A 23,166-nucleotide genomic window follows, 5' to 3' on the forward strand; every position below is an offset into this window, starting at 1 on the left:
GTGGGCCTCTTTCCGTTTGAGGATGGGGGGTAGAGGCCTAAGTGTTATAAGCTGGAATGTTAATGGTTTGGGGGATCGCATTAAGAGGGGGATTGTTTTGCAATTTCTGAAACGCTCAATGCCAGACGTTGTACTGCTGCAGGAGACGCATCTCATAGGCAATACGTGCTATGCCCTGAATAGGAAGGGGTATAAATTCATTGCACACTCGGGATTCTCTTCTGGGTCCAGGGGTGTGGGCATCCTCGTTAGAGCATCGCTGCCTTTTGAGGTGGACTCCACCATTGTTGACGATAGGGGGAGGTTTGTGGCGGTGGCGGGGCGGTGGGAAGGAAGGACTTTGGTTTTGGTTTTGGTTTATGTCCCGCCGGCCCTGCAGGCCGCCACATTTGCTGAATTGGGCAGGGCTTTGCTGACTCTCCCGGGGGGCATGCTGGTAGTGGGAGGGGATTTCAACGCTGTGGGTTCCGGACTGCTGGATAGATACCCGCCCAGGGACACAGGGGGGGCTCAGAAATGGCTTCCAGACCTCCTGGACACGTTTGGCCTGATAGACTGCTGGAGGCTCCGGCACCCCACACAGAGTCAATACACGTTTCACTCCGGGGCGCATGGTAGCCTCTCCAGGATTGACTACCTGCTCACTCTGGCCGCACATGCCTCGTTGATATCCGAGGCGAGGCACATGGCACGTGGTATCTCTGATCACTCGCCAGTGTGGATCCAGCTGGATCTCGGTCGGGAGGGAGGAGGGAGGGTGGCCCCCATTAACCCATGGTATTTCCGAGACCCCAAGATGCGCAGCGCCCTGGTAAAGAAGGTAGATAATTACTTTAAGGACAATCAGGGAACCGTGGACTCGGCGATCTCGCTGTGGGAAGCTTTTAAGACCGTGCTTCGGGGGGAGGCCCTCTCCCTGGTGGTGACTGCCAAGAATCGGAGGGATTGCGAAGTGCGGCAAGTGGAGGAGGAGATTGCGGCCCTTGAGGGGGATATGGAGGAGGAGGTCACAGAGTCCTCATTGCATGAGCTTTGCTTGAAGCAGGCGGAGTATAGGGACCTGGTGACGGACGCCGCCAAGACCCTCAGCAGGGAACAACAGGGCCGTCTGTATGATGTTGGAGATAAGGCAGGGAAACTCCTGGCGTGGCTGGACAGGAAGGAACGGGTCAATAGAGTGGTGCCAGAGTTGATTGGAGAGGGGGGAGAGGCGATTGTGGAACCTGAGGGGATTGTGGAGTGTTTCGCGGAGTATTTTCATAGGGTTTATTCCTCTGTGTCGGACAGGCCGCCCGAGGACTCGTCTGATCTCCTCCGTGATATCGAGTTGCCCTGCCTCTCTGACATAGATAGGGACGATTTGGATGGCGACATCACGGTTGACGAGGTGGCGGGGGCGATTCGCGCGTTGAATTCGGGTAAGGCCTCTGGACCGAACGGACTGCCGATCGATCTGTACAAACTGTTCCCGGATAGGGTCGCCCCTCACCTGCGCGCCATGTTTTTGGAGGCGCGGGGAGATGGGATCCTTCTGTTGGATCAGCGGCTGGCGTCGATCGTGGTCATACACAAAGAGGGTAAACCCCGAGATAGATGCGCCTCCTATCGGCCCATTTCACTCCTCAACGCTGAGCCGAAAATTCTGGCCAAACTCCGGGCTACCCGTCTGATTAGGGTACTTGGCGATCTGGTCCACCCGGATCAATCTGGCTTTATCCCGCACCGAAACACAGCATTGAACCTTAGGCGTCTTCATGGCGTCATCGCCAGGGCGGGCACGCTGCGTGAACCGGCTGTTGTGGCATCTCTTGATGCCACGATGGCCTTTGACACGGTGGAGTGGGCATATTTATGGGCCGTGCTGGCCAAGTTTGGTTTCGGTCGCGGGTTTGTGAGTTGGGTCCGGTTGCTGTACGAGGGGCCACTAGCGAAGGTTGTGGTGAATGGTCGGGCATCTACCCCGTTTCAGCTTGGTAGGGGTACTCGGCAGGGCTGCCCCCTGTCGCCTCTGTTGTTCGCCCTCGCCCTTGAACCGTTGGCTGCGTGGATACGTTGGCACCCGGATATACGGGGCCTTCGGTGGTCGCCTGATCACGAGGACCGTATTTCGCTTTATGCCGATGATATCCTGTTGTATCTTGCCTCACCAAAGAAGTCACTTATAGTGGTCTGTGACGTACTCGCATCGTTCGGTGGGAACTCGGGGCTTGTGATTAATTGGGGCAAATCGTACTTGTACGTTCTTAGTGGCGAGGTCCCACCGATCCCTAGAACATGTTCGATACAGGTTGCCCAGCAAGGTTTTGTGTATTTGGGGATTTTTATATCCATGGATCCTGTTGTGCGCTATGAGAGGAACCTGCTCCCCCCCTTGGCACGCTTGAGGCGAGATGTTGAAGGTTGGCGGAGGCTGCCGCTCTCCCTTGTTGGGCGTGCGGCCCTGTTCAAAATGATGTCTCTTCCCCGCTTCCTCTACGCCCTCCAGAACACCTTGGACTGGGTACCGGCCAAATACTTTCGGGAGGTCGAAGGCCTCCAAAGGACGTTGCTGTGGGATGGGCGGCCGCGAATAGCTATTTCAAAGTTGACGCTCCCATGGTACGATGGGGGCATTGCGCTCCCAGACATCCGACGGTACTATTGGGCCACGCAGCTGAGCGCGATCAACCATGGGTTTTACGGCCCTGCCCTCAGCCCTGGGTATGCCATGGATAAGTGGCTGCTGCGCGGCGGCAACTACTACAGGGCGTTGTATTCGCGGTCCCTAGACTCGTCCCTCACGGGGCCCACAGGTGTGGCGGTGCGCGTATGGAAGATGGCGACCGACTCGCTGGGCTGGAAGGATAGGCTCACCCTCGCTACCCCATTGTTTGAATCGGAAAGGTTGGGAAGACTCTGGCACACGAAGGGCTTTGATAAGTGGGACCTGATAGGTATATCCAAGGTGGGAGATGTGCTGCATAAGGGGAGGGTGAAGTCCTTCGAGGAGTTGCAGACTGAGTTTGAGCTAGGGCCTGCTGCGTCACGCCCTCCGATCAGTCCTCGTGGAGGGTGAGAAGGTGCCGGAGTCCTCTCCACTTGAGGACCGAGTCCTTGATGGTCATATGCCCGAGAGCACGATTTCGCTCATATATAAGAAGTTGATAAACGTCCGGGCAGACTTGCTATTGGGGCTGAGAGAACAGTGGACCAGGGATGGCCTAGAGTTGGATAATGAGGACTGGCAGTCAGCGGTTTCTTCGCCTAAGGAGGTTGCGATCCCGTCGCGTCTGAGGCTGGTGCAGCTTAAAATACTGCACCGGGTGTATGTTACGGGGCCAAGGCTGGTCCACATGGGATTCTCGGAGGACGGCCTGTGCAGAAGGGGATGTGGTATGGTGGGTACTTTCCTGCACATCATTTGGGAATGCGGTGTCATTGTGGAGTTCTGGAGGAGAGTCCATGCAGTTATGGGGGAGGTGACGGGCATTGTGGTACAACCGGAGGCGCGGTGCTGCCTCCTGAACGTCTGGGGGCCCACTGATCTCGATGAGGCGCAGACCCAATGGGTGACTCTGGGTAACATGGTAGCTAAAAGGGATATCGCGCGATTATGGGGCTCCTCGGGACCCCCTACACTGACCGCGTGGAAGGAGAACATGGATTGGAGCATGTTTAGGGAGAAGACGGTCTACTGCTCTAGAGGTCGCCCCCGGAAGTGGCATGCCATCTGGGGGCGGTGGAACCAATACAGGGGGGGAATATGTCTTGCCCCGGACCTGGAACCTCCCGAGGAACAGCTTTCCCCCTGACCTGCCTTCCAGCACAGTTTGGTTTTGGTAACCGTTCTGGGCCTCTGCTGTTCCCCTTCTTCCTCCGCACACAGTCTTATACTTAGTAGATGAGTGGGGTCCTGCCTCCCCTGGGGGCTTTCGCCATGGGATTTCAATGTTTCTGCCTTGCTGGGGTTTGTTGTGTGTTTTTTCTGTGTTTATTTAAAATTGGACCTTTGCATTACTCATCGTACTGTATCGGGGACACATTACTGTATCTAACTTGCAATGCTGCCGAACCTTCGGGCTGTCGGCTGAATAGCTGTGTCCTGAATTTCGAAATAAAGGTTTTCAAAAAAAAAAAAAAAAAAAAAAAAAAAAAGGTGACAGCAGTCATGTTATTGTACAAACGAGGAAGATATAAGAAAACGTGTGACTATGATACATGGGCTTAACCCGCGCACAAAACAATACATACAACAGTTTAAAGAAGCAGAGTATTTGCACACTGCTGCACTTTTCTTGGACTCTCCAAAACTTGATGGTCCAAAACCTTGCTCTCATCTATAGTGGTCGACTTTTAGATAAATTATTTGTGAAATTTGTATTTGATCTCAATCACATTAGATTCTAATGGAGTCTAAATGCACTAAATATATTTGATTAAATATATTGGGAAAACCAAAGTAGCTATAATGTTTTTGGAGAATTGGCTAAGACTTAATAGAAATAGTAAATTATATAAAATATAAAAATTATTTTGCTGTTGAAAAAGGAAATCCTACATCAATGGGGGACACAATATGAGGTTCCTCACCCCATGGAGTGTTGAGGGGCACTCAAAGGCATATACAATTCAGATAAAAATCACCCTTTCTCCACGACTCTGCAAACGTGCCGCCTGGCACACTGCTGCTTGGGGTATGAAGTCCACTTTAGTCCTGAGGCCCTCAGGAGGCAAGGGGAGCTCATCGCCCCACCAGCAGTGTGCCGAGAGGCATGTTTGCAGAGTAGTGGAGAAAGGGGTGTGGCCTGAGACCACCTATCAGTAATCCCACTGTGTCAGGCTTACTGGAGGTAACAGGTGGGCTAGTTGGCCCCTAAGAACCCTCAGCAGCAAAGGGGAGTTCATCCCCCAACAAAGAGCATGCCAGGAGGCGCATTTGCAGATGAGTGGAGAATGGGGGTGGGCCCTCCGGCGAGTTGCCGGCTTCTGATTTGTTTTATTTGAGGAAGGGAGGCGGTGTGTCCTCCCTTCCCTTGACACTTTTGGGCCCCGGCGACCCCATCTCTGAAGCCTGACCCATTGTTTATGTTTAACTTCTAAAGGCCACCCACCCCATGCCAATTTGGGAACCCATCTCCCGGGGCACGGCCATCTCCTTGGGGACCGCAGGGGTGCCTGAAGCCTCAGAGGTTCCGGCCGGCTCTCACCTCCTGCAGGAGCCAGCATTGCTGTTTACACCCAGGGAGCTGCTAACATATAATTCCATGGGTGTAAAAAGCAAAGTGTGCTCTGCTTTGACCAAGCAAGAGCAAAGTGCTCTTGCTCGTTCAAAGCGAGCACCCTTGTTTACTATGGGATGGTGAGAGCAAACTGCAATGTACTGGGGGTGGGCTCCGCGGGACATTGCTGGAGTCAGCCCTAGGGGGTGGTGGTCCCCAGGTCCCTTTACAGCTCCAGGAGGGGGCCCCCTCCCATTTTTAAAATAGCCCTGGGAAGGTGGTGGTCCCCAGGCAGGAGAGTGCATGGCCCCTACCATTTTTGTAAATTAGGCCCTGGTGGTGACGGTTCCCTGGGCTGCGGGGGCCCATGTGTGCCCCCACCTCTTTATCTTTAATTGTCCCTAGGACCTGGCCCACTCAGGGGCCTAAAGTAAACAAAGCCCTGGAACACGTGCTTTGTTTTAAAAAAAATATATTCTGCCGGATTCGCGGATCCACCTCGAGTCCCACTAAAATTTAAAAACAAAAAGATTTTTGGGCCCTGGGTGTCCCTGTGGGACCCTCTCAAGAGGACCAGGGTCTTTTAAAAAAATGTTTTTGCTTGTGACTCGGTTCAACCGAGTTACAAGATGACTGCCAACACTTCCTGGTTTAAGTGTTGGCTGCCAATCAGTCCTGGGGACCGCCACCTTACTGGGACTTTGCAATAAAAAATACAGGGGGGTGCACAGACCCCCTACAGCCCCAGGAATACCAACTGCCCTGGGCTTACTTACAATGAATGCAGGGGCTCATACAGCGCCCGCAGCTCTGGGGACCACCAACTCCCTGGGCAAATTCTAAAAAAAAGGAGGGCCACCGGGCCGGCTCCTGCTATGTCCCAGGGTGCCCTTCCCCGGGACATAACTGTTTGCAATGGCTTGGAGGGAGGTTTTACCAATCCCGCAAAGTCATAGTAAATGCTGCTCCACTTCTAGTAAGCAAGAGCACTAAAAATGCTCTTGCTTACTAGAAGCAGAGCAGAATTGCTTTTGGATAGAGAGAGCTGCCTGTTCAGTAGCTCCCTCAGTCCGAAAACAATGCCTGCTCCTGCAGGAGGTGGGGAGCCAGCAAGGACCACAGGGGTCTTGTGGCTCCCCCTCTAGTTCCTGTGGTGTGTGGGTACCCTGGAGGCACCCACTTTGAATGACCAGGTTCCATGAGATGGGGTCCCTTGGGCCTAATTCGGCCTGGGGAGGAGGACCACGCAGCCCTCCCCATCTGTAAATAGCTGGAACCTGGGGTATGGGGTCCCCAGGGCCCCCTCCTTAGTATTAATTGAAAGTTTAAAAAAAAAAGATTGCACCCTGTGGGATGGGGGCCCTGGGCTTAAATCAGCCCAGGGGGTGCTCAGCCCCCTTCCGTACATTAGTAAAAAGGCCAGACCCCATGGAATGGAGCCCCCTGGCCAAAATAGGGCCAGAGACGGAAGGGCCAGTCAGCCTCCCCTCCGGTTATAAAGAAAATAAATACATAAAAATAAATGTACACCGCCTTTCTGCACCACTCTACAAACACGCCTCCTAGAGCACAACTTGTTAGGGGATGAGGCCCCTTGGCTGCAGAGGGTTCTTGGGGGCCAAGTACCCCTCCTATTACCTCCACTACATCCAACACAGTGGCATTTCTGAGAGGTCATCAGCGGCCATGTCCCCTTTCTCCACCACTCTGTAAACGCATCTCTTGGCGCACTGCTGGTAGGGGGATGAAGTCCCCTAGGCTCCAAAGGGTCCTTGGAGTCAAGTAGCCAGCCTCCTGTCACCTGCAGTAAGCCCCACAGAGCTCGATTGCTGAGAGGACTTCGGATGTCATGACCCCTTTTTCCACCGCTCTACAAATGCACCTTCTGGTGCACTGCTGGTTTAGGCATGAAGTCACCTTGGCTCTAGAGTGTACTGTTATGTGCAGTAAATCGCCCACAGCGAAGTTTCTGAAAGGTGTTCGGAGGTCATGCCCCCTTTCTCCACCACTCAGCAAAAGCACCTCCTAGCGCATTTGATGGTTGGGTGAAGTAATCCTCTTGGATGCTGAGGGTTCTTGGCAGCTCAGAGGCACTTCTGTTACCTCCCCTAAGTCTGACATAGCAGGATTCCTGAGAGGTGGTTGGTGGCTCCGCCCTCTTTCTCCACTACTCTGCCAATGTGACTTGCATTTAAACAAGCATTCGCAATGCAATAGGTCTCGCATTACTAAATGTTTCAGTTATTGGCGTTGCAATATTATCAGCATCGCTAATAGCTCAAACTTTTACTAATGCGAGACCTATTGCATTGCAAATGCTTGTTGGTGCTGTCTTCATGTGGGGCCAAGCACAGCAAACTTTAGCTTAGAGGTAAGAAAATTCAACCTTTTTTTGTGAAGGCAGAATAAAATCTCATAATAAGAAACAGATTACTGCCCCTTGCTGTCTGTGCTAGCTGCTGGATAGCACTTTTCTTTTTTGCTAACTTTCAGCCATGCTGCACAGCAGCAGTGCTGCTGTACAACATGGCTAAAAGAAAGTGACAAAGCCAAAAGTTCTCTACATAGGTAAGGCTTACTGACATTGTTAATGCTTGTTTGGCTAGTTAGCAAAGCCCTGTCTCTAGTAGAAAAACATCAGATTCCAAGCATTACGGCAGTACACATTTAGAAAGGAAAAAAGTCAGCAAGCAAGAGAGATCAGGAAAAACATAACCCTAACTGCTTATTTGCATATAGTTGTCTCATGTATGGCCTGGATTGTAGCCCAGAGTAGTTACCAGAGGCTGAGATTGATTCCAACAATTCAACCTATACTTTATTGCTTTTTCCTGATTCTGTTTTCCTGGGTGGGACATCCTAGGTGCAATAGTAATTCTCATTGTCCCATAGGACACTAGCTACACCCTCCCGATGAGGCTCATGGATTAAGGAATTCTATTTTTCCAGCACCTTATTTTAGTCACAGTTAGACATTACGTCCTAATAAAAAGAGAATCTGCAGGGAAAAGCCATGGTGTATAATCCCCCAAACACAATAGTATTCTGCCTGTCACCCATGCTCTAATGTCATCCTCAAAGATTTAATAACAAAGCATTGACCATTGATGTTAGAAAGAGATAGCCATCTAGTCTCTGAATTGCATGGCATGGCATGAAACAAAAACAAACAAAAAGTTGGGTCCCAATCCCGCCTTCCTGCTTGATCAAAATGTGTGATCTTAGGCAAATACTTTATTTTACTGAGTCTCCTTTTTGAAACTACTACTTTTTTTACACTGCTAGGGTGTAGCACCCTTTAGCTTACCAGGATGAGGCTCACCAGATGGCATTGGTGGCCGTCCAAAGGGATAAATTGGCTGACAAGTGTCGGTGCTCCCCTATAACTGGAAAATACATATAAATGTTAGGGATGTCAGGGAAGGGCTGTGGGGATCAGATTACACGGAGCCATTGCCACGGTGGCTCTGGGGGGAATGCAATGAGTGATGTGCCCGAGTACCAGGTGTACCCGTTTAAGTGCAGGGTGAGCAGTGTAACTGACTGAGCGAATGTTTTGGGGTGTGCTAGCGTAACCGCAACATTACTAGAGTGCCTGAGGTACAGGCCTTTCCCATATATTATGTGCAGGGAGAGCTTTGTGAAGAGTTAGGCCTGTACGGTTGTGGGATGAAAGGAGTGCATGTGAGTTCAGTGTGTACTGTGTGCTTTTTTCATTCCAGAGGGACGATGTGCCGCCGTTTGATATACATTATATAAATATATTCAAACACCACATAATATGGGGTATTACCCAATTTAGGCTACAAAGCCCATAAATGACAACTTAACAGTAGGGATGACTTGACAATAGACTTACAGATTAAAGCACAGAGTAGTTACAGGAACGTTTTGCATATGACAAACTCCATGTTTTCCGTGATATAATGTAGTTTGGTCACATTTCAGTAAATTTAACAGAAAATGTACGGTAATTGGAACACACTAATGTGCAACCATTCAAAAAACGCACATATGTAACTTTTGAGGCTCTCTAAATAAAGGTTTAACTATTTGGCAATGATATGCTTTTGAAGCCCTCATAGCACGAAACCCCTCACACACACTTAGTTTTGTCAAAAATGCTTTCTTTTAATTCTTTTTACTGTTTTATGCAGCTCAGATTTGGGCCAAAGGCATTGCAGCACTTTACATGAGCACTGCATTGAATAAGGACAGATTCATACTTTTTTTTTCCTTTAGGGAGAGGTAAATTAAGTGACTTGCCGCAGATCATTGGACGTTGAGACGACGCTGATACTTGATCCTTGCTCCCCAGTTCAAATGGCAGCTTTGGTCATTATACCAAGTGATCTACCTTTCACCTAATAAAAAACAAGTGGTGGTTGTTTGTATTGTATATGTGCAGGACATCCAGGCCAGTTACTGAGATACAATTAAAAAACAAAAACAACAAAAAAAAGGAAAGACTAGCTTAAAGGTCTCACTGTCCGCTTTCATCATTTTCACAAAGCAGAGAGGCACAGCCAGCAGTGGGGCCCGGGTATATGACGGCATATTTGGCCACGACATCCCTGTCAGCCCAGCGACCATACCTGCTGTGATCATCTCTGCCCGCCTGGACGTCCTGCGGGTAGGTGGAAGGCCGAATGGAACAGTCCAGAAGTAATGCTCCAGACTAATAAAGAAGAATGAGTCTCCTTATGGGGTTTATTTACTGTTCTCGCTCTTTGCCTGGCAGCATTTACACAAAATAAACCAGTGGTGCGCGCGCACCACAGAGGAGTGGGGGCGAGGGAGCCTGTCTTCTGTGCCGCGCTGATGCACGTGCTAGACACCGGTGGGAATGGGCGGAGCAAAGGCGGGACATGCGCCTGCCTTTGCCCAATTGCGTGCCTTATTTTTGTTTAAAGAAACACGCGAAACCCAATGGCAGCCGGTGAAAGCCTGATCACACGCACGAGCGTGTGAGCAGCTTTCAGAACCCCATACAAGAGGTCTCTCGCTGCGTGAGCAGTGTTGCACACTGCAACGCTAGCCGCAAGACCTAAAAAACAAAGGGATGTTATAGTTAGGAAATTTAATTTAAAAAACCTTAATAATTCACTGAAAACAACAAAGGTTAGAGGGCCATTATAGTTAAGCAATGGAATTTAAAAAACCTTTGAAATTCACTGAAAAAACCTAAGGTTTCAGGGACATTATAGTTAGGCTCATGTTTCACTCATAAAAAACGAGTGAAATTCAGCAGTTAAAGTTAGCTGTGCTAACTATAACTTGTGTCCCCACAATTCAATGCTTATGACCTCAGATATTAAATCACTCATGACATGGTCAGTGACATCACTGATGACATTATCTACAGAATCAATGACGCACCCACTCACACCCCCATAGAAACTTTCATATACCCACTCCTATTCCCACACAACCATTCAAAGACCCATACGAGTACTTACATATCCACTCACTTATTCATAGATTACACACACATCCATTCACTCACCCATACAGCCGAACACCCACTCATTAACTAATAAAGCCATTGACATATCCACTCATACATCCATTCTGCCACTCATACATTGAGTCAGTCACCTAAAGAGTAACCCTGGACGTAGTTCGCGAAGTAGCACTTCGCGAAGCTACGCAAAGTGCAGTTTGCGCTACGCGTAGCACTTCGCGAACTGCGTAGTACCTTGTTCGCACTGTGCCAGATGTCGTTTTCAATGATTGCACAGTGCGGAAAAGCAACCGGCACTGTGCAATCATTGAAAATGGCATCTTGCACAGTGCGAGTTGTAGTTTTCTGCTGCTCGAGTAGATTTTTACTCGAGCGGCAGCTTTCTCAACGCGAACTGGTAGTTTCTCATCGCGAGCGGTCACGAGCATACGCGACCACTCGCAATGAGAAACCTGATCTCCTCGCGTTGGGAATCTCGCCGGGGAGGTTTATTTTCCATGCTGGCGATCGCCAACTTGATGTTGCTGATCGCGAACAAGGAAAAAATCTCGCCGGGATGTAATTTTGCTTGCTCGCGGTCGCCAACTTGACGTTGAGGACCGCGAGCAAGCAAAAAATGACTGCAGCACTACGCAACACTACGCTACGCGTGTTCGCACTGTGCTACGTGCAATTCGCGTAGTGCGAAGTAGCGCGAACTTCGCAAACCATGCGAGCGTAGCGTAGTGCTTTGCCCAGGCTTACTAAAGAGCTACTCACACACCTAGTTACTCACCCATATAGTCAATCGCACAGCCACTTACTTACTCATACCCACGCACCCACTCACTTTTTCATATAAATACTAGCATGTACTCACTCACCTATACAGTTACTGACACAAGCACACACTCACCCATACAGCCACTCTCACATTTACTCACTCACCCATATAGTCAATCATATACCCCATCACTCACCTACACTGCCTGTCAGACACCCAGGTTCTCACCCAACCACACAGTCATACACACACTTACTAATCCATACAACCCCTCACACATGCATTCACTTATCCATCCAGCCAGTGACTCATCCACTCACCCATCAATACAGGCAGTCACACACACCCTCACCCACCCACCCACACACACACTCAGACAACCAAACAAGTACTCAGAAAGCCAATCACTCAGCCATACAGCCAGTCTTGTACTCACTCACACACCCAAACAGCTACTTAGACACCAACTGACAGACTGATACAGACATTCACACAACCAGTCACTCACTCATACATTAACTGAGACACCAATCACTCACTTTACAGTCATCACACAGCCACTGAAACATCCATACAGGCACTCATACACCCACTGATTCACCAATACACCTTTGTATATATTTCTAACACTCATAAACTTTTCAAAAAACACTCACAGTCACTGCATGATGTCATCAGTGATATTATTTAAGAGGTCATCAGTGATGTCATGAGTGATTTCACAGACCATGTCATGAGTAAGGTAATATGTGATGTCATAAGCAGTGCATTGCAGAGGCGTAAGTTATAGTTTACTCAGGGAACTGGCTTTGTATGAGTGAAATCTGAGCCTCACTACAATATCCCTGTAATCTTTGTTTTCTTTCATGAATTTCTATGATGTTTTAAAATTATATTTCCTAAATAAAACGTCCCTGTAACCTTTGGGTTTATTTCAGTGAATTTCTACGGGTTTTTAAATTCTATTTCCTAACTATAAAATCCCTGTAACCTTTGTTTTTTTCAGAGAATTTCAATGTGTTTTACAATTTAATTTTTTAACTGTAACCTGTAAACTTTTAGAGTGTGTGTGAGTGGCTGTATAGGTCAGCAAGTGGGTATGAATGACTTTATGGGTCTGTGAGAGGGTGAGTGAGTGGCTATATGGGTCTGTGAGTGAATATGTGAGTGGCTGTATGGGTCTGTAAGTGGTTGTGTGAGTGGCGCTATGGGTCTGTGAGTGGGTGTGTGAGTGCCTATGTGGCTCTGTGAGTGGGTATACGAGTACCTGTATGGGTCTGTGAGTCAGTATTTGAGTGCTATGTGGGTCTGTTACTAGGTTTGTGAGTGGTTCTATGAGTCTGTACATGGGTGTATGAGTGGCTGTGTGGGGCTGTGAGTTTGTGTGTGAGTACCTCTGTGTGTCTGTGAGTGGGTTTGTGAGTTGTACTATGGGTCTGTTAGTGGGTGGGTGAGTGCCTGTGTGGGTCTGTGAGAGTGTGTTTGAGTGCTTATGTAGGTCTGTGAGTGGGTGTGTGACTATCTGTGTGGGCCTGTGACTGGGTTTGTGAGTAATACTATTGGTCTTTAAGTGGGTGTGTGGGTCTGGGACTGTGTGTGTGTGCCTGTGTGTGTCTGTGATGTTTTTTACAATTGTATTTTTTAACTACAACCTGTAAACTTTGAGAGTGTGTGTGAGTGGCTGTATAGGTCAGCAAGTGGGTGTTTAAGTACCTGTATGTGGGTGTGCACATGCCTTTTTGTGGCTGTTACTGGGTGGGTCTGTGAGTGGTACTATGGTACTGTGAGTGGGTGTATGAGTGGCTTTGTGGGTGTTTGAGAGGGTGTGTGAGTGCCTGTATGTGCCTGTGAGTGGGTGTGTGAGTGATACTATGGGCCAGTGAGTAGATGTACACATGCCTGTGTAGGTTTGTGAGTGAGTGTGTGAGTTCCTGTGTAGCTCTGATTTCATCTGCCGCCTTAATGAGGGCGGTTTATGTCCCATGGGCCCTTTCTGAAGCCAAATTGTGTCTCATCCAAGAGATTGTTTTCTTCAATGTATTGAGCTAGTTGCGTATTCATTATTTTTAAAAAAGAATTTGCTGGGAATGGAAGGTTTGTGTTGGGTCGATAGTTTTTGGTGTCTAGTGGGTCCAGATGCTGCTTCTTCAGCAGGGTTTTGATGGTTGCCATTTTCCAGGCTGTGGGGTAGATGGTTGAGTGAGTGGATGTGTGAGCAGTTGCATGGGTCAGTCAATCGGTATATGAGTAGTTATATGGCTGTGTAGGTAGGTATATGAAAGGTTGTATGGGGTGTGACATCATCAGTGGTGTCATCTGAGATATCATCAGCAATGTCACTGATCTTGTCATCATGAGTGATGTTATATGTGAGGTCATGATGAGCAGTGTATTTTAGGGGGTAGTTATAGTAGTTACCTCAGGTAACTAACTATAACTGCTGAATTGTAATGATTTTGTGTATTTTGAGAAACTGAATTTGAAATTTTTTCAGCTGTGGAGTTTGTTGTTTGCAATTTCAGTTTCTCATTTAGATCCATCTGCTCTGCATCGATATAGGATTAATATATTCTATTTCCCACTTCTCCCTAAAGTGCAATGTAGACATAACATCTGATCTACAATTTGGGCAGGTAAAATTTAGTTTTGCCATTTTATTCAATCTGTCAAAAGGTGTAGTGTTGTTAAATACAGAAATTTCTCAGAATTTATGTGAGTAGTAGATGCAAAAGTACAATGTTCACAGTCATGGTGACATGTGTAACTCAGTCCAAATAAGTCATCTATGTTTATTTCTTCTTCTGATAAAACTCCAATGAGGACGATTCCTGTGCGTCTTGTTGAGTATTCTGAGTAAATAGTACTGATCCACTACAAATATCTACTAGATCTCGAATGCCTGAACCACAATGTATTATATTTCTATCATTCAGTAAACATTGTTACAAAGCACATAGTGCAGAATATAATCTCTTCTGTGGGTTCTGTTAAATTGCATTTCTAAGATGTGGTAAATGAAATAGTACATTGAGAACAACATTTGCATAGCAGTTGATACTAAAAGTGTTTGGCAACTGGTAACCTACAATCTCTCCCTCATTCTCCAATTTTATCTTCTTTACACCTTCCTTCTTCTCATTCTTTTCCTTCGTTTTACCAGGATGTTTTGTGAGCTTTTGCTTTGGACAGATTATCATTTTTTCATAAATAGGATACTGTCCTAAATGAGGAGTATATACACTTGTGAATTGATTTTCCTCTCTGACACTACCTGCATCGGCACTAACTTTCCTGTCATCAAATTCAACCAAAAACAACCCGGATATTGTTCTTACTCAAGACAATACAACATGTGATGTACCCTTTTTAAGTACAGTACAATCAATATTAATAAAAGCTGTGTCTACACTAAAACCTTGAGATTATGAAGAGTTACAGCATATGCTAGATACACTGAGAACTGCTGCTGCAGAACATATAAGTCTTTATGAGCAAAAAACGTACAACATATCAGCCAATCCGCTTCCCACTATCAATCTGATTACATTTTATAGCTAAATCTTAAACCTGATCCCTATTTAGAAAATTAATGAAATCTATAATTTTACCCATTGCACCATTTACTAATCCTTCCTCAACATTTAAATTATGACGCAAAGTTACTCTGCAGTTTTTTCACATGCGTAAACATTTTTCATACCCTGCAGTCCTGGATACAGACTTCTCCAATGAATCAAATTTTGCTTATAGCTTTCCACTTAGCTGTACTGTTACACCCTGGTGTTCCATTGTCAATAGCTGTAATTTCCAAAATGTCTTCTGTCGCCAGTTTTAGTAATTGTATATTAAAATTGGAGCACTCTTGAAGTGTAGCATTAAACAGACTGTGGATTTGCTTTCTTCAATTAAATTGAACATTAGCTGTGCTGCTGTGTTCTAAGAGGAGAATAGTTTGTAGATAAGTCACATTTCTAAGGTATGTTTCCCCTCCTTTTTCAAAACTCCTACTCTAATGTCCTTCAGAATTTTGCCATATTCCAACTCAGATGCTTGACACATATTCCTCAGTAATTCTGTGTATTGGAAGTTTAGCCAACCGTTTACTTTAACAATACTTCGCAAAAACTTCTGAGTTTCATCATGCAGAAGTGTCTTGAAAAGAGACTGTGCTTTGATGGGGGTAAGTTACAGTAGGTCACCGAAGACAAATGCTTTCCTCCAAACAGTACATCACATTCTGTTTTTAAAATCTGTTACATTCTCAAGTGTACAAAGGCAAGCATTATGTTTTGGATCATGCTCACCTCACTGATGATTAAAAGCTTCAGTTTCTTCAATACCCTTGACACGTCATGATAAACTTCACCGGATATCTTCTGGTATTCCAATTTATTGTCATGTTCAGCTAGCATTATTAGTCGATGTAGAGTAATTCCTTTAATGTTGTGTGCAGCCTATCGAGTGGGAGCTGTTACTACACACGAGAAATTTAATTCTGTAGTCCTCTGTAGATAAGTGGTGAGAACTTTAATTAAAATGTTTTTCTGGTTCTAGCTTGAGCACTGATGTATAATAGTATTGACTTAAATGATAAACATTTGCATTATTTTTTCTTGTGGAGGAATCCATGCTCTCTTTTCACTTTTACCTCCATATTCATTTCTTTTTGTTTTTCGTTCAGTTGTCTAACTAACTTGCTGTCTTGCTTGTTCCATTGCACTTTCCACCTGATTCATGGCTATTGTGGCTTTGTTTTCAATAATGGGTTGTCCTAGAGGATCTTGATATAGTGGTGCAGAACTTTGACTGCTTTGGGAACACTTCTTAGCTACCTGAGCAGAAATTGTTTCTTCCTATTCAATTTCTTCATTTAACTTGCACAAATAATTTAGGAAGACTGAACACTCAATGTTGTCTTTAATAGCACTGAAAGAATCTTCATAGCAGCCATAGGATCCAAGTAATTCTAATTCAGCATGCCGAGGCTTGAAGAGTTGTAGAAGTGCAAAATAGAAAAACTCTTTTCTGTCTGGAGCTTGGCAACTAAGTGTTCTGTGGTTAGTTAAATTCCCTTTTGCGTGTCTTACCAAACAATCATCACATCCAGTTACTGCATATTTACCTTCTTTTATATTTTCTATTACACTGCTTCAGTATCTGTAGTGTGGAATTACTTCATAAAGGCACATGCTCTCCAGATGTGTACTCCTTCTTGGATAGTATGTATTCAACATATTTGATTTCACAATGTCTGTACTTTGTAGGTCGAACTCTGCTAGTTACTGAATTTCTGGGAAAGACATCAAGACACTTTTTCATGTGCTTGCAAGGCCCAGACTTACCCAAACAATTCCCCCTGACTTCGAGAACAATCTGGCCGAGTTCAACCGGTCAAGGCCTTATAGGATCCCATCTCTCTACGGGAAAGCATTTTCAAGCTGAAGATGAACAATTTTTTGGTTAGACTATTTTCTGCAGAAATCTCCTCCCTCATCTCCTTGATCTCTGTCTTCTCTGATTTTGTAATATATGAAGTGATGTGCTGAGCAACAGCAATGGAAATTTCCGCAACAAATTGTATATCCATATTTGCATTTCACTTTTTGAGAATCACAGGGTTATATTCACTAATATACTTTGAGGCCTCTGTTCTACTCAGGTTGTATGTGTATTTTGGTGATTTCCATGTTACTGTATGTCTGACTGGAGATATAAAACTGTTCACTCGTCCTTGGGAAGTGACAGGTTGCGGGAATCCAAATCGACATTTTGTGTAAAAGTGTGCTTTGCATCTGTATTTTTGACTGCAGTACTTCTCACATCAATGTGTTTGAAAGTGCAGAACTTGTTGTCCCTGGCCTTTTTCACTGCTGTCTTTCAGAATGGTGCATGTCAAATACTGTTCTATGAAAGAGAGTACAGACTCATCACTGTCAGTTCCAAATGTTGGTGCATCTTTTATCCATAACACCATGTGAATATGAGGAGCACCTCTTGCTTGGTACTCTTTACACCAAGAGAAATTAACATTAGCAGGATCCAACAAGCAAAGTTATCCTGCTGTTTTAACATTGATGTCATTAACATTTGAGTTGGCTTCTCTCAAAAATTAAAGCAGGTCTTTCCACGCATACTCAACACAACTGAGTGGCACCTAGGTTTCTCTCTCAACATACATCTGAGTTCTCATGTCAAAGATACCAATATTTGTTGGTGCCACTTTGGCACGCCATCAAATTTATCAAGTTGTTTTCGAACTTTTCCACTTGGGGGCGTGGCTAGGCTACCGACCAAGATGGCCGCATAGCTCTATCGCCCGACATCCTGGCTGCCTGGCCTGAAATATTGCCATCCTGCCCATCTACTGATGTTTTCTGGCAAGAGAATAGCCCGAGGAGCACAGAGATTTTACTCCGGTATCGAAAGTCTGCCGGGAGCCCGAGATCCAGAGAGTGGCGTGGGCGGCCCCAGAGGTCTGGGTTCAGCCCGGCGGCCTCGTCCCCAGATTATACAGAATTGCGCCGTGGCTGTAGCCCTACGAGACTGCTGGGGTTGGTGGTCAGAAACCAGCGTAAAAATCAATTGAGGCCCCGGGCACCATTTGTGGCTGTGCGGACTGCCCCGGAACTGTAAACACTGCCAAGACAAGAGCTAACCTGCAACGAGACACCGGGCGGTTGCTGGCCTCCAGGATTGCCCGGTAAGAAGACCCCTAGCTGGCCACATCCTTGGACTCCCGTTTCCAACCTCAGCACCAAGCCCACTTTACTCTCAGAGGCCCTGCAGTGGCAGGGACCGCGGGAGAGCCTGGGAGCCGGCCTCATGACCAGGCGGCTTGGTAGCGATATTTGGGGCCTTCACCCCACCACAGAGTGTTTGGTGCATGTCGAGACCCGAGGAGAAGCTATTTCAGTGGGAGTGGGACCGGGCGGAAAGCTGTATTGGCAGACAAATCATTGGGGATAAATGACCAGTACTCAGAGTCTTGGCAACCACGTACCCTTCATTGTTCTGCATAACTTTTCCCCTGCATTGGATACCACTAATTCTCCCAATGGGCTAGCACTTAGGGGCACTTTAGGCACCTGAGAGCCTCTAGGTGGTGGCTATATTGGTGTGCCTGCACACATGACATGGTGCGGAAAGACCCTAAACAGAGGGTGCTTCAATTTCCTGAGACCAACAGCCAAGCAACACATTCAGCTTTGAATATGGCAGAGGGAGGCGTTGAAAAGGATCTGGCTGTCGCTCCACCTCCCGGATCTGACGCCATTATGGCCGAATTACGAGCAGGCTTCAGATCCTTGACGGCCGCTTTGATTCCTTAGAAAATAGGCTAGATACAATGGGTACTCGCTTAGATGTGCATGAAAGGCATTTGGACACTGCAGAGGGAAGGGTCTCTGACCTGGAAGATGGGGCAGCACAGTCAGTCAAATGACTAGACCGGTTGGAGAAAATAGTAAAGACCGTCACAATGAAAAATGAGGACTTTGAAGCGAGAAGTAGACTGAACAATTTACGCATTTTAGATGTTGCGGCGAGTGTAAACACTGGCAGAATGGACCTGTTTGTGTAGACCTTGCTAACAGATCTGTTTGGCAAAGAAGCTTTCACGCCAACCTTCTTGATTGAAAGAGCACATAGTTCACTTAGTCCTCGCCTAGCCCCGGGCGCCCCATCACGACCAATTATTGCTCGCCTCTTGAATTTCCGTGACTGTGACACTGCTTTGAGACTGGCACGAGAGGCGAGGTCTCTGTCCTGGCAGCGTGCCACAATTTCGCTCTTTCCTGATTTCACGGCGATGGTCCAGGAGGCACGGAGGAAGTTTGTGGGTGTAAAGGCCACTCTGAGAAACTTGGGTCTAAAATATGGCATGCTGTACCCGGCCCGACTGCTGGTCGACGTTGCTGGGAAGACTCAGGTGTTTGATACACCAACAGCTGTTCAGGAATTTTGCTGAGATTACAAAACAGTTGGGGGCCAACTGCTGGCATGTCTCCACCGCAAAGTGGCTTGACAGCCAGCGTGGAATTATTTATGTCAGAGTGATTTATTTGTATGAGTGATAGTTGGGTAGAATCTGATCGCTAGTTTATTTACTACACTTTTCAGAATAGGTGATGAGCCATAATACCATTGATTTAAAAAAACGTTGAAGACTGCAAGCGTTGGGCGGATTGACGAGGCGTTGCCTCCTCCCCTGGTGTATACCACCTATTTATGGGTTTGCAGTTTGCAGTGCATAAGCTTGAACACTGTTTCTCAAAATGTGGGATGTTTGATGTTGCATGGTTTCTATTCTTACAAGGAAAATGTCCTTGCAATGGGGTTTGCAGGGATAGGTGGGAGGAGGGGGTGGGGATTCTATGTTGGCTTTATCATGATTTACCATATCTTAGTTATCATCAGTACACATGGTACACATTGTCACAGAGCATGAGGTTGGATATGATTTTGGAAATTTTCCACGATGACACATAACTCAATGTTAAAGCACACCGATATGCCACTCCTCACTTGGCATGTATGAGGACTAAATAATAGGAGGAAAGGCATACACGTTTTACAATACCTGCAGAGATACAAGATTGCCATTGTGTTTCTTCAAAAAACTAATCTTTCTAAAGCCATGACTTATAATTTGGGGGCATCATGGGGCCCTCACAGATATTTCGCTAGCTACAGCTCTTATGAACGAGGGACAGCTATTCTTATTCACAAACAACTCCCATTTCAACACTTAACAATGAGGGTGGACTGCGAGGTCCGCTATGTGATCATGGTAAGACACCTTATGGGCCGCAAGATAACATTCATCTGTTTGAACGCTCCAAATATTGACGACCCAGATTTTTTCAGGGATCAATTAGATACGGATTACATATGTATGGAGGGTGATTTTAACCTCTTGTTAGATCTGGCGAGAGATGGTACATCCACAGCGGCTGACTCTAAACCCTGCGCTTGCCAAGCATTGTTAGACCTTTGCTCCAAGCTAAATTTATTGGATGTTTGGAGACACTGCCACCCTGGTGGGCTAGCATACACACATTACTCTGCTCCCCACCATACCTGGACGTGGCTAGATTATTGGTTGGTGTCTCCTTCCATAGTTTCATGCTTCAGGGCGATCCAACACCCACCCAGAACACTTTCAGACGACTCACTGGTGCTCCTGTCTCTTAGAATCCCGAGACCAGAGGGGTGTGAGCAGCAGTGGCGGTTTCCAGGCGAGGCACTGTTGGACAGTGTATTCCAGGTAGAACTCAGAGAGGAAATTATAGAGTTTTTCGAGATTAATGTTGGATCTGTTACAACATGGTCTACTCCATGGGAGGCCTTTAAGGCATATATGAGAGGTGAATGCATTTCTAAACATGAGGGGGTCCTGCGGGATTTGAGAAACACACTAAAACAAATTGAACTGAAGTTGGCCTTACTAGACCTGGAACTACGACATAATCCGGACCAAGCAAGACAGAGCTACATAATGGTTTTGTTGGCTGACTTTAGAGAGCCAGCGGACCGTGAGGTGCTCTTTTTGAGTAAGTACTCTACAGCACGATGCTATGGCGAAGGCGAGCGCCCAGGCCGCACGCTTGTGAGATTGTTACGCCCCCATGGGGGAAGATCGTGCATCACTGCACTTCTCTCGGAGCAAGGGGGACTGATGAATGGGACACCTGACATTCGAGACAAATTTCTGGAATATTATTCAAACTTATACACTTCACAGTGAGGAAGAACAACCCAACTATTTAGCTGAAGTGGCGTTGGTATGGTTGGAAAAGCCTATGCAACACTTTTTAGCAGAACCTTTCTCAAAAGAAGAAATAATAAGTGCCATTGATGCCATCAATGGCTCCACGGCCCCTGGCCTGGACGGGTACACAGGCATATTTTATAAAACCTACAAGGATATTTTGGCCCCTTATTTGTTGGAGGTTTATAATGAGGCGTTAGAGTGGAAAGTACTTCCCCCCACAGTAGGTGAGGCAGTGATTGTGCTGCTTCCTAAACTAGGGAAAGACCCTTCATTATGCGGCTCTTACAGGCCATTATCGTCACTAAATCTTGACTAGAAGATTTTGACTAAACTTATTGCAATACGCTTAGAGCTGCTACTTGATAGAATAATGTCCCCTCTGCTGTCTGGTTTTGTACCGCACAGGTCCACTGTATTAAATCTCTGCACGTTATTTGCTACTATTAATAGGATTGACCCTAATACCCCGGCAGCACCATGCTTTCAGACACGGAAAAAGCATTTGACTCTCTGGAGTGGCAGTTTTTTCTTGCAATTATGAGAAGGATGGGCATGCCAAAGGGTTTTATTGAGCTTACTGCACTCTTTACAGCTCGCCTACCGCCAGGCTTAGAATGAATGGCACGCTCTCCTCCCCATTTAATTTGACCTGGGGAACAAGACAAGGTTGTACGCTGTCGCCTCTTCTCTTCATAATATGACCCATTAGTACGCCATCTACAAGAGCGTCACTTACATAGAGGGCTCCAATTTAATACTGGGCCACTGTTAATGTCTCTTTATGCTGACGATGTTGTAATCCACAGACCACAGGACAATCTTGACCCTTTAATTAGAGAAGTTATCCGATTTGGGGCCTTTTCTGGCTTAGCCATTAATTGGAGTAAATCTGAGATATTCCCCTTAACTTCCATTACAATCAGGTGGGACTGTGAATTTCCTTTGACATGGTGTGATGAGCACCACAAAATACCTGGGAATACATCTCCACAAAGAAGCAGACCAGGTCATACGATTAAATTACGGACCAGCGATACATGTTTTAGAAAATCAAGTAGAATGCTGGATTAAACTCCCACTTTCGCTGGCCGGAAGAATGGCTCTTATTAAAATGGTGGTCCTCCCCAAGTTTCTGTATCTGTTCCTAAACATACCGATCCCTTTCCCCATCAAATTCTTTTTAACATTGCGCTCATCAGACTAGCTTGGGGTGGTAAAACAGCCAGGGTTAGCTGGCACACCTTAACTCTCCCTGTTTTGAAAGAGGAGGGCTGGGGGTCACGAATTTTCAAATATATTACTTGGCAGCGCAGTGCAGTTTTGCTCATTTGTGGTATCACCCGGATGCCCGCATACCTTAATCCAAATTGGAGGTCGACCTTGTGAGCTGGACCCCCTGCATACTATTCTACCCAAGGGCTTTCCCAGAGACTCGATTGATATCCAAACTGTATCCACGACCAGCTGGGCGTGGCAGAAGCTAGCTACAATTACCAGGGGGCGCAAACTATACTTCTCAGCCATCCCTCTAGCCAATAATCTCTGGGTACCCATTACTGCAGAAAACATTGTCCTGAAAACTCTCAGTACATATTCACTAGCAACCTGTGGCGACCTATTTCCGGGAGGGCAGATGTTTCAAATGGCAGAAGATAATAGATTCCAAAATGTGACTTTTATGGATCGATTCATATTGAACAGACTGCGTTGTGCTTTTAGAGCTTTATTAACCGAATTCCCCTTAGAGCCAGAATCATTCCTGCCATGGACGACAGTGATAACAAGTGCGCAAGGGGATCACTACGTCGCGAAATTATACTGCACTTCGATGTCACTGATAACATCTAGAGATACGAAAATCCGTGCAGCCTGGGAATAGAATTTAGGCCACTCGATAGAGGACGAACAATGGGCCTTCTGCTGTTCTCAAATAAAAGAGGTATCGTTGAATAGCAGGCATAAATAGCTG

This window comes from Triturus cristatus, chromosome 3_1 (genome assembly GCF_964204655.1).
Source record: "Triturus cristatus chromosome 3_1, aTriCri1.1, whole genome shotgun sequence".
Classification (NCBI taxonomy): Eukaryota; Metazoa; Chordata; class Amphibia; order Caudata; family Salamandridae; genus Triturus; species Triturus cristatus.